Source organism: Bos grunniens, chromosome 22 (genome assembly GCF_055505025.1).
Source record: "Bos grunniens cultivar Pamir isolate PY7600 chromosome 22, Bosgru_T2T1.0, whole genome shotgun sequence".
Classification (NCBI taxonomy): domain Eukaryota; kingdom Metazoa; phylum Chordata; class Mammalia; order Artiodactyla; family Bovidae; genus Bos; species Bos grunniens.
Window position 1 is genome coordinate 15,371,589 of NC_141186.1, and position 9,746 is coordinate 15,381,334.

The 9,746-nt window shown below is 45.0% G+C and overlaps 1 long non-coding RNA gene across 1 annotated transcript; it reads left to right on the forward strand.

Annotated features, from left to right (window-relative positions):
* Positions 1 to 3,768: 3,768 nt before the first annotated feature.
* Positions 3,769 to 9,042, forward strand: LOC147348112 (uncharacterized). The gene is made up of 2 exons (XR_015151011.1): positions 3,769 to 3,935; positions 6,724 to 9,042. It is a non-coding gene; the product is annotated as an uncharacterized LOC147348112 (long non-coding RNA).
* The last annotated feature ends 704 nt before the right edge of the window (positions 9,043 to 9,746 follow it).

Here is a 9,746-nt window from a genome sequence, read left to right on the forward strand (position 1 = left end):
ATGATAATTTCAGGTAACAAAGCCAGTATGCTTCTAGAAGTATATTGTAACTAGAAGTCTCTCTTGATCTCTGAGACCCATACTGTTCTTGCTCACCTGGCCCCTGCTTTTAGTGGACTTGCTGGAAGGAGCTCCAGAGAAGAGGGGTATCCTGATAAATTTTGGGCCAACAAATGCAGAGGAGGGAAGCAGCCTGAGCAGAAGCTGATGGCCATACATCCGGCAGTGCCTGCCAAGTCCTTGGACAGTCGGCCTCATCGGGCTGTTCTGTGTTGCCTGCGGGCTCCCTCTGCCAGGGGGTCACGGAGCGTTCTGGAGCTGTGTCCACTTTGTGGTGTAGGACTCGCCTCCCCGCTCCAAAGTTCCCTAGGGAAGCTTCCCACGCAAAACAAGCCGAAAATGCTTGCCAGTCCCTGGGACAGTCTCTTTCAGCTCTGCCTTGCTGGGTGACCTTGAGCAGGTTACTTAACTTCCCTCCTGTTTTCTTATCTGGGAGAGGAATAGGACACTAGCATAACCTACCCATTAGGATGGAGAGTACGGTGTTGTCAGCAGAGTTTACAGATAAGGACTTGGAAAGGACAAACACCTTTGCCCAAGGTCATGGAGTGTAGCAGCCAGGACTTGAAGGCACCTGGGCCTGCTCCAAGCACTGTGATCTGAGTCAGGCCACACCTCCTCCCAGAAGCCCTGCAGGCCTGAATTTCTATCCCTGACCTCCGCTTAGGTTCTTTGGGATTGAAGCTGGGGCCACACATAGTCATGCTCCCCAACCCCCGATGTGGGTGGGTGGACCTTTGCTGTTGTTCACCAGCAGTTGGTGGGCCTAGCAGGGAGGTTGCCGAAGAAGTTACAACAAGGAAACTGAAACGTGAGAACAAGATTAGAAACGGAGTTGGGATGCTTGGACCCGGGCCGGAAGGGACACATTCCGCCAGAAACACCTGTGTTCTCCCTGGCCTTTGAGTCACCTCCTGGGGGGACAGGCCCCAGGCATGGCGACAGGGGAGGCAGGCCCACAGGGCCAACACGTGGGTGACTGAGCACTGAGCCCGGCCAGTCCTCAGGGATGTGATCTCATTTAATCTCCACAGCAACCCTAGGAGATGATGATCAGTGTGCGTTTTACAGACAAGGAAGCTGAGGTCCATTAAATAAGGTGCGCAAAACTGAGGAAGATTTAACCCCGGTCTGCCAGGCCCAGAGTCTCTGGGTGACAGCTGTCCTCAGGGTAGCAGTGACCTGCACCTGCCCAGCCTGGGTTCCTTCCCGTGGCGAAAGTCTCATAACTCTTTGACCCAGAGGCACAGGGAAACTGAAGCAGAGCTGGGATTCCAGGAGGAGAGGGATTGAAGAGGAAGCAAAGAGGGAGACAGAAAAGTTAAGGAAGAGAAACAGAAAGAAGTGAGAAACAGGGAATTCAAATCCCTCTTTCTGCAGCCCACTGAGGCAACGCATGAGAGGCGGCTGGAAGTGACAGCAGACAACATCGCAACGTGCTACCTGCTCGCAAAACAAGAAGACAGACCCATTCGCCAGCCGCAGGAACGGCTGCTTTCCTTTATCCTTTCTCTACGGCTCAGAGATGGGTGAGCTCAGGAGAGAAACACAAGCAGTGGGGAAGTTTCCCAGATGGTAGGAGACTTGGGCTGGGGGAGAGCAGGCAGCCCAGAGCAGAGCTGGGTCAGATTTATTCAAACCCAGGGGGACCTGCAGATGCTGGCTGATGGGATAAGGCCATGACACATACAGACAGGACATGGGGTTGGGGCCATCCTCCCCAGGCCTCCATCTTGGGTCCTCCTCTCTGCAACCCAAAACTGGGACCCTCGCACCCCATCCCCTCAGGGCCCCGGTACTCCCTGCTGGCTGGCATTCTAGCTTTGACCTTGATTAGACCAATGAAAGACACTGGGATTGCCTTGACCAGCTCCCACATCCCTTTCAGGTGGAGTAGGAAGGTAGACAGGTAGTTTTTTTGCGGTCCTGAGCAAGTTTACTTTTTGTTTCTGTGTGACTTTATATCTCCCCAAAGGGTCTAGAAACCTCACAGGGCTCCCTGGAGGACTGGTCAGGCCTTGGCAGGACCTCACTGCCACCTCATTGTCCCAGATGGAGACCAGGAAGACCTGGCTTGAGAGCGAGGTCAGTGGGGGCTGTGTGGGTTGAAGCGCTGCTCACGTCCATGGGCTGAACTTAGGGGCAGGTCCGCTTTTTGCTGGGCAGGAGTCAGGCTTCTCAAGACGTTCCATGGCTGGGAACTCCTAGGTCAGATCTAGGTGGAGCCTCAGGGCCCGGGGGTTGGGGAGTGGCGGGGGGAGGCTGGCCAATGCTGATGGGCAGAGAAACCCCCATCGACAGGGAGTTTCTCCTAACTCTGCCCAGAACAGAAGGAAAAGCAACTCCAGCAACCAGAGGAGTAAGATAAGAGTGAGCAGTACAACGGGTAGGAAGAACGCTCTGGCTCTATTGCCCCTGGGAAGCCAGGAGAGGGTGTTTAAGGAAACTGCAAATAGATCCTCCCATGCCTTTGTGGACCCCTCCCACCTGCTCTGGCCAGGACCAGGGATAGACCAGGGGAGGGAGGGAGGCGGGGCCTTCAGCCCAGATGCTCTGGGAAGGGACCCTGGGGCCAAAGTGTGGCAAGTCCTCCCTGTGAAATAAGAAGGGTTGAAGACCCCGATGCAGGGTCAGTCATTGTCACATCATGATTCTAGAACAGGCCAATATTGGGAGCCTCAGCCCATGGCAGCTTGGGGGCCCTGCCCATGCTTCTGCTCCCAGAGGGCCAGTCATTCTCTCCTGGGTTCCTGGGTCATATCCCAGAGGGAGTCCACGTGACTGGCTCAGCTCAGGTGACATTCCCACTTCATGGGTCAGCCACCAGCAATGGGCAAGGCTCCCCTGGGACACCCTTCACCCAGCCATCCCTGGGGATGGTTGGCAGGCATCCCAGCTGACGAGGCGGGCCACACCCTAGGAGCTTGCCAAGGCTCAGGCTGGGTCCTCACCACTATCATCTAAGCAAATTGGGGAGCAAGTGGCTTCACTTCCCCAATGTGGGGTCAGCAACCCCACATGTCCCCTGGTGGTCCCCCATCCAAGAATCTCTGGCCATGTTGGGAGGACTTTGTTACTTCTGATGTTTTTCCTGTGTATCCTCAGTAGAGGTGTATGCAGGTCAGGGAGCAACCATTAGAACTGGACATGGAATAACAGACTGGTTCCAAATAGGAAAAGGAGTACATCAAGGCTGTATATTGTCACCCTGCTTATTTAACTTATATGCAGAGTACATCATGAGAAACGCTGGGCTGGATGAAGCACATGCTGGAATCAAGATTGCCAGGAAAAATATCAATAACCTCAGATATGCAGATGACACCACCCTTATGGCAGAAAGTGAAGAGGAACTCAAAAGCCTCTTGATGAAAGTGAAAGAGGAGAATGAAAAAGTTGGCTTAAAGCTCAACATTCAGAAAACTAAGATCATGGCATCCGGTCCATCACTTCATGGGAAATAGATGGGGAAACAGTGGAAACAGTGTCAGACTTTATTTTGGGGGGCTCCAAAATCACTGCAGATGGTGATTGCAGCCATGAAATAAAAAGATGCTTACTCCCTGGAAGGAAAGTTATGACCAACCTAGATAGCATATTCAAAAGCAGAGACATTACTTTGCCAACAAAGGTCCGTCTAGTCAAGGCTATGGTTTTTCCAGTAGTCATGTATGGATGTGAGAGTTGGACTATAAAGAAAGCTGAGCAGGGGGGAGGAGCCAAGATGGCGGAGGAGTAGGACGGGGAGAACACTTTCTCCCCCACAAATTCATCAAAAGAGCATTTAAACGTCGAGTAAATTCCACAAAACAACTTCTGAATGCCAGCAGAGGACATCAGGCACCCAGAAAAGCAACCCAACTCTTCGAAAGGAGGTAGGAAAAAATACTAAAGGAAAAAAAAGAGACAAAAGAGGGAGGGACGGAGCTCCGTCCGGGGAAGGGCATCTTAAAGAGAAGTTTCCAAACACCAGGAAACCTTCTCACTGCCGAATCTGTGCCGAGCTTTGGAAGCACAGAGGGCAACATAACAGGGAGAGAAAATAAATAAACAATTAAAACGCGCAGATTGAGAGCCCTACGGTAACTCCCCCAGCGGAGAAGCAGCACAGACGCCTGCATCCGCCATTAGCAAGCGGGGGCTGGGTAGGGAGGCGCGGCGCGGGCTGCATCGCTGAGAGTAAGAATCTGGCCTGAATACCCTGAGCGCTATCTGAGTGAAATAATTTGGGCTAGCAAACCAGACTGTGGGATATCTACCACGCGAAAAGCCAGTCCTAACCTAAGACCGCCAGGCCCGCGCACGGAACAAAGGACTGAACAGAGAAAGCCGGCTGCAGACCTTCCCCCTCCGGTGACAGGCAGCCAGAGCCGGAAGGGGGCAATCGCAGCCCCAGAGAGACATTATCTATAAAACTGTAAGCAGGTTTCTTTGCTAACTAAAACTTCTTGGGGGTCTGGACGGTCAACATCTGCCTGAGAAGGTGCGCCGGTTTTACACCCAGATAACCGAGTGGCGGGGAGGCGTTAAGTCGCAGCATTGGCGCTCGCCAAACACCTCATCACCTGAGCTGCTCGGACCTGGGAAGAGCACAAAACGCAGGCCCAACTGAGTCTGCGCCTCTGAGGACTACCCGAGTGCCTGAACCTGAGCGGCTTGGACCTGGGAGGTGCAGGCAGCCCAGGGCCGGCCTCAGATTGTTCCCGGCGGAACAACCTAGAGCCCGAGCAGTGTGGGCAGGGTGGCTACATGCGCTGTGAGCGGGGGCAGACCCAGGGTGGCTGAGGCACTGCGAGCCCACGCCAGTGTTATTTGTTTGCAGCATTCCTCCCTCCCTCCCTTCCTCCCACAGCGCGGCTGAACAAGTAAGCCTAAAAAAAAAAAAAAAAAGTGTCCTCCACCGTCCCCTTTGTGTCAGGGCGGAAACCAGATACTGAAGAGACTAGCAAACAGAAGAAGATATAACAGAGGGAAACGCCTTGGAAGCTACAGGCAATAGACCAAAACCCTGTGGTCACTACGGACTACATAGGAAGGGGCCTATAGATCTTGAGAAATATAAGTCTGACCAAGGAACTAGCCAAAAATGAACTGAACCCACAACAACACCAAGAAAGTCCTAGATATATTTTTATTATTTTTACGATCATTCTTTCTTTTTTTTTTTAAGTCCTCTATTGTTCCTTTAATTTTCACTTTTATAACCTATTACTTTGCAAAAAAAAAAAAGACCTTATTTTTTTCTTCTTCAGCAAACTTCATATATATATATTTCATAATTTTTTGACCTTTTTTTTTTTTTTCCTTCTTTTCTTTAACATTGTATTTTTGAAATTCCAAACTCTACTCTAGATTTTTAATTTTCACTTTTTGATATTTGTTATCAATTTTGTACCTATAGTTTTTTTTTTTTATATAACTTCTGTGACTTCTTTTTTTATTCTTCTCTGTTTCTTTCTCTTCTTCTTCTATATAACATTGTATATCTGAATAATATCAATTTTGTACCTGTATTTTCTTTATAATTTTTGTGACATTGTTTGTTTTTGTTTGTCTGTTTTCTCTCTTTATTTTTCTTCTTCTTCTTTTTTTTTTTTTAACATTGTATTTTTGAAATTCCAAACTCTACTCTAGATTTTTAATTTTTGCTTTTTGGTATTAGTTATCAATTTTGTACCTGTACTCTCTTTACAATTTTCGCGACCTTGTTTGTTTTTGTTTGTTCGTTTTTTCTCTCTTTCTTTTCCTTCTTCTTTTCTTTAACATCGTATTTTTGAAATTCCAAACTCTACTCTAGATTTTTAATTTTTGCTTTTATGTATTTGTTACCAATTTTGTACCTTTAAGAACCCAATCTTCAGGACCCATTTTTCACTAGGGAGCAAGAATACTGGCTTGACTGCTCTCTCTCCCTTTAGACTGTCCTTTTTCTCCACCAGGTCGCCTGTGTCTCCTCCCTAACCCCTCTACTCTACCCAACTCTGTGAATTTCTGTGTGTTCCAGATGGTGGAGAACACTTAGGGAACTGATTACTGGCTGGATCTGTCTCCCTCCTTTTCATTCCCCCCTTTTATCCTTCTGGCCACCTCTGTCACCTTCTTCCTCCTTCTCTTCTCTGTATAACTCCGTGAACATCTCTGAGTGGTCCAGTTGTGGAGTGCACATAAGGAAGTGACTACTGGCTAGCCCACTCTCTCCATTATTGATTCACCTCCTCTCATTTGGGTCACCTCTAACTCCCTCCTCCCTCTTCTCTTCTCCATGTAACCCTGTGAACCTCTCTGAGTGACCCTCATCGTAGAGAAACTTTTCATCTTTAATGTAGATGTTTTATCAATGGTGCTGTATAGAAGGAGAAGTTTTGAAACTACTGTAAAAATAAAACCGATAACCGGAAGCAGGAGACTTAAGTCCAAACCCTGACTCCAGGGAACTCCTGACTCCAAGGAACATTAATTGACAGGAGCTCATCAAATGCCTCCATACTGACACTGAAACCAAGCACCACACAAGGGCCAATAAGTTCCAGGGCAAGACATACCAAGCAAATTCTCCAGCAACAAAGGAACACAGCCCTGAGTTTCAAGATACAGGCTGCCCAAAGTCACCCCAAAACTATAGACATCTCATAACTCACTACTGGACATTTCATTGCACTCCAGGGAGAAGAAATACAGCTCCACCCACCAGAACACCGACATAAGCTTCCCTAACCAGGAAACCTTGACAAGCCACCTGTACAAACCCACACACAGTGAGGAAACGCCACAATAAAGAGAACTCCACAAACTGCCAGAATACATAAAGGACACCCCAAACTCAGCAATTTAAACAAGATGAAGAGACAGAGGAATACTCAGCAGATAAAGGAACAGGATAAATGCCCACCAAACCAAACAAAAGAGGAAGAGATAGGGAATCTACCTGATAAAGAATTCCGAATAATGATAGTGAAATTGATCCAAAATCTTGAAACTAAAATGGAATCACAGATAAATAGCCTGGAGACAAGGATTGAGAAGATGCAAGAAAGGTTTAACAAGGACCTAGAAGAAATAAAAAAGAGTCAATATATAATGAATAATGCAATAAATGAAATTAAAAACACTCTGGAGGCAACAAATAGTAGAATAACAGAGGCAGAAGATAGGATTAGTGAATTAGAAGATAGAATGGTAGAAATAAATGAATCAGAGAGGATAAAAGAAAAACGAATTAAAAGAAATGAGGACAATCTCAGAGACCTCCAGGACAATATTAAACACTACAACATTCGAATCATAGGGGTTCCAGAAGAAGAAGACAAAAAGAAAGACCATGAGAAAATACTTGAGGAGATAATAGTGGAAAACTTCCCTAAAATGGGGAAGGAAATATTCACCCAAGTCCAAGAAACCCAGAGAGTCCCAAACAGGATAAACCCAAGGAGAAACACCCCAAGACACATATTAATCAAATTAACAAAGATCAAACACAAAGAACAAATATTAAAAGCAGCAAGGGAAAAACAACAAATAACACACAAGGGAATTCCCATAAGGATAACAGCTGATCTTTCAATAGAAACTCTTCAAGCCAGGAGGGAATGGCAAGACATACTTAAAATGATGAAAGAAAATAACCTACAGCCCAGATTATTGTACCCAGCAAGGATCTCATTCAAGTATGAAGGAGAAATCAAAAGCTTTACAGACAAGCAAAAGCTGAGAGAATTCTGCACCACCAAACCAGCTCTCCAACAAATACTAAAGGATATTCTCTAGACAGGAAACACAAAAACGGTGTATAAACTCGAACCCAAAACAATAAAGTAAATGGCAACGGGATCATACTTATCAGTAATTACCTTAAACGTAAATGGGTTGAATGCCTCAACCAAAAGACAAAGACTGGCTGAATGGATACAAAAACAAGACCCCTACATATGTTGTCTACAAGAGACCCACCTCAAAACAGGGGACATGTACAGACTGAAAGTGAAGGGCTGGAAAAAGATTTTCCATGCAAATAGGGACCAAAAGAAAGCAGGAGTAGCAATACTCATATCAGATAAAATAGACTTTAAAACAAAGGCTGTGAAAAGAGACAAAGAAGGTCACTACATAATGATCAAAGGATCAATCCAAGAAGAAGATATAACAATTATAAATATATATGCACCCAACACGGGAGCACCACAGTACGTAAGACAAATGCTAACAAGTATGAAAGGAGAAATTAACAATAACACAATAATAGTGGGAGACTTTAATACCCCCCTTACACCTATGGATAGATCAACTAAACAGAAAATTAACAAGAAACACAAACTTTAAATGATACAATAGACCAGTTAGACCTAATTGATATCTATAGGACATTTCATCCCAAAACAATGAATTTCACGTTTTTCTCAAGCGCACATGGAACCTTCTCCAGGATAGATCACATCCTGGGCCATAAAGCTAGCCTTGGTAAATTCAAAAAAATAGAAATCATTCCAAGCATCTTTTCTGACCACAATGCAGTAAGATTAGATCTCAATTACAGGAGAAAAACTATTAAAAATTCCAACATATGGAGGCTGAACAACACGCTGCTGAATAACCAACAAATCACAGAAGAAATCAAAAAAGAAATCAAAATTTGCATAGAAACGAATGAAAATGAAAACACAACAACCCAAAACCTGTGGGACATGGTAAAAGCAGTCCTAAGGGGAAAGTTCATAGCAATACAGGCACACCTCAAGAAACAAGAAAAAAGTCAAATAAATAACCTAACTCTACACCTAAAGCAACTAAAAAAGGAAGAAATGAAGAACCCCAGGGTTAGTAGAAGGAAAGAAATCTTAAAAATTAGAGCAGAAATAAATGCAAAAGAAACAAAAGAGACCATAGCAAAAATCAACAAAGCCAAAAGCTGGTTCTTTGAAAGGATAAATAAAATTGACAAACCATTAGCCAGACTCATCAAGAAACAAAGGGAGAAAAATCAAATCAACAAAATTAGAAACGAAAATGGAGAGATCACAACAGACAACACAGAAATACAAAGGATCATAAGAGACTACTATCAACAATTATATGCCAATAAAATGGACAACGTGGAAGAAATGGACAAATTCTTAGAAAAGTACAACTTTCCAAAACTCGACCAGGAAGAAATAGAAAATCTTAACAGACCCATCACAAGCATGGAAATTGAAACTGTAATCAAAAATCTTCCAGCAAACAAAAGCCCCGGTCCAGACGGCTTCACAGCTGAATTCTACCAAAAATTTAGAGAAGAGCTAACACCTATCCTGCTCAAACTCTTCCAGAAAATTGCAGAGGAAGGTAAACTTCCAAACTCATTCTATGAGGCCACCATCACCCTAATACCAAAACCTGACAAAGATGCCACAAAAAAAGAAAACTACAGGCCAATATCACTGATAAACATAGATGCAAAAATCCTTAACAAAATTCTAGCAATCAGAATCCAACAACACATTAAAAAGATCATACACCATGACCAAGTGGGCTTTATCCCAGGGATGCAAGGATTCTTCAATATCCGCAAATCAATCAATGTAATACACCACATTAACAAATTGAAAAATAAAAACCATATGATTATCTCAATAGATGCAGAGAAAGCCTTTGACAAAATTCAACATCCATTTATGATAAAAACTCTCCAGAAAGCAGGAATAGAAGGAACA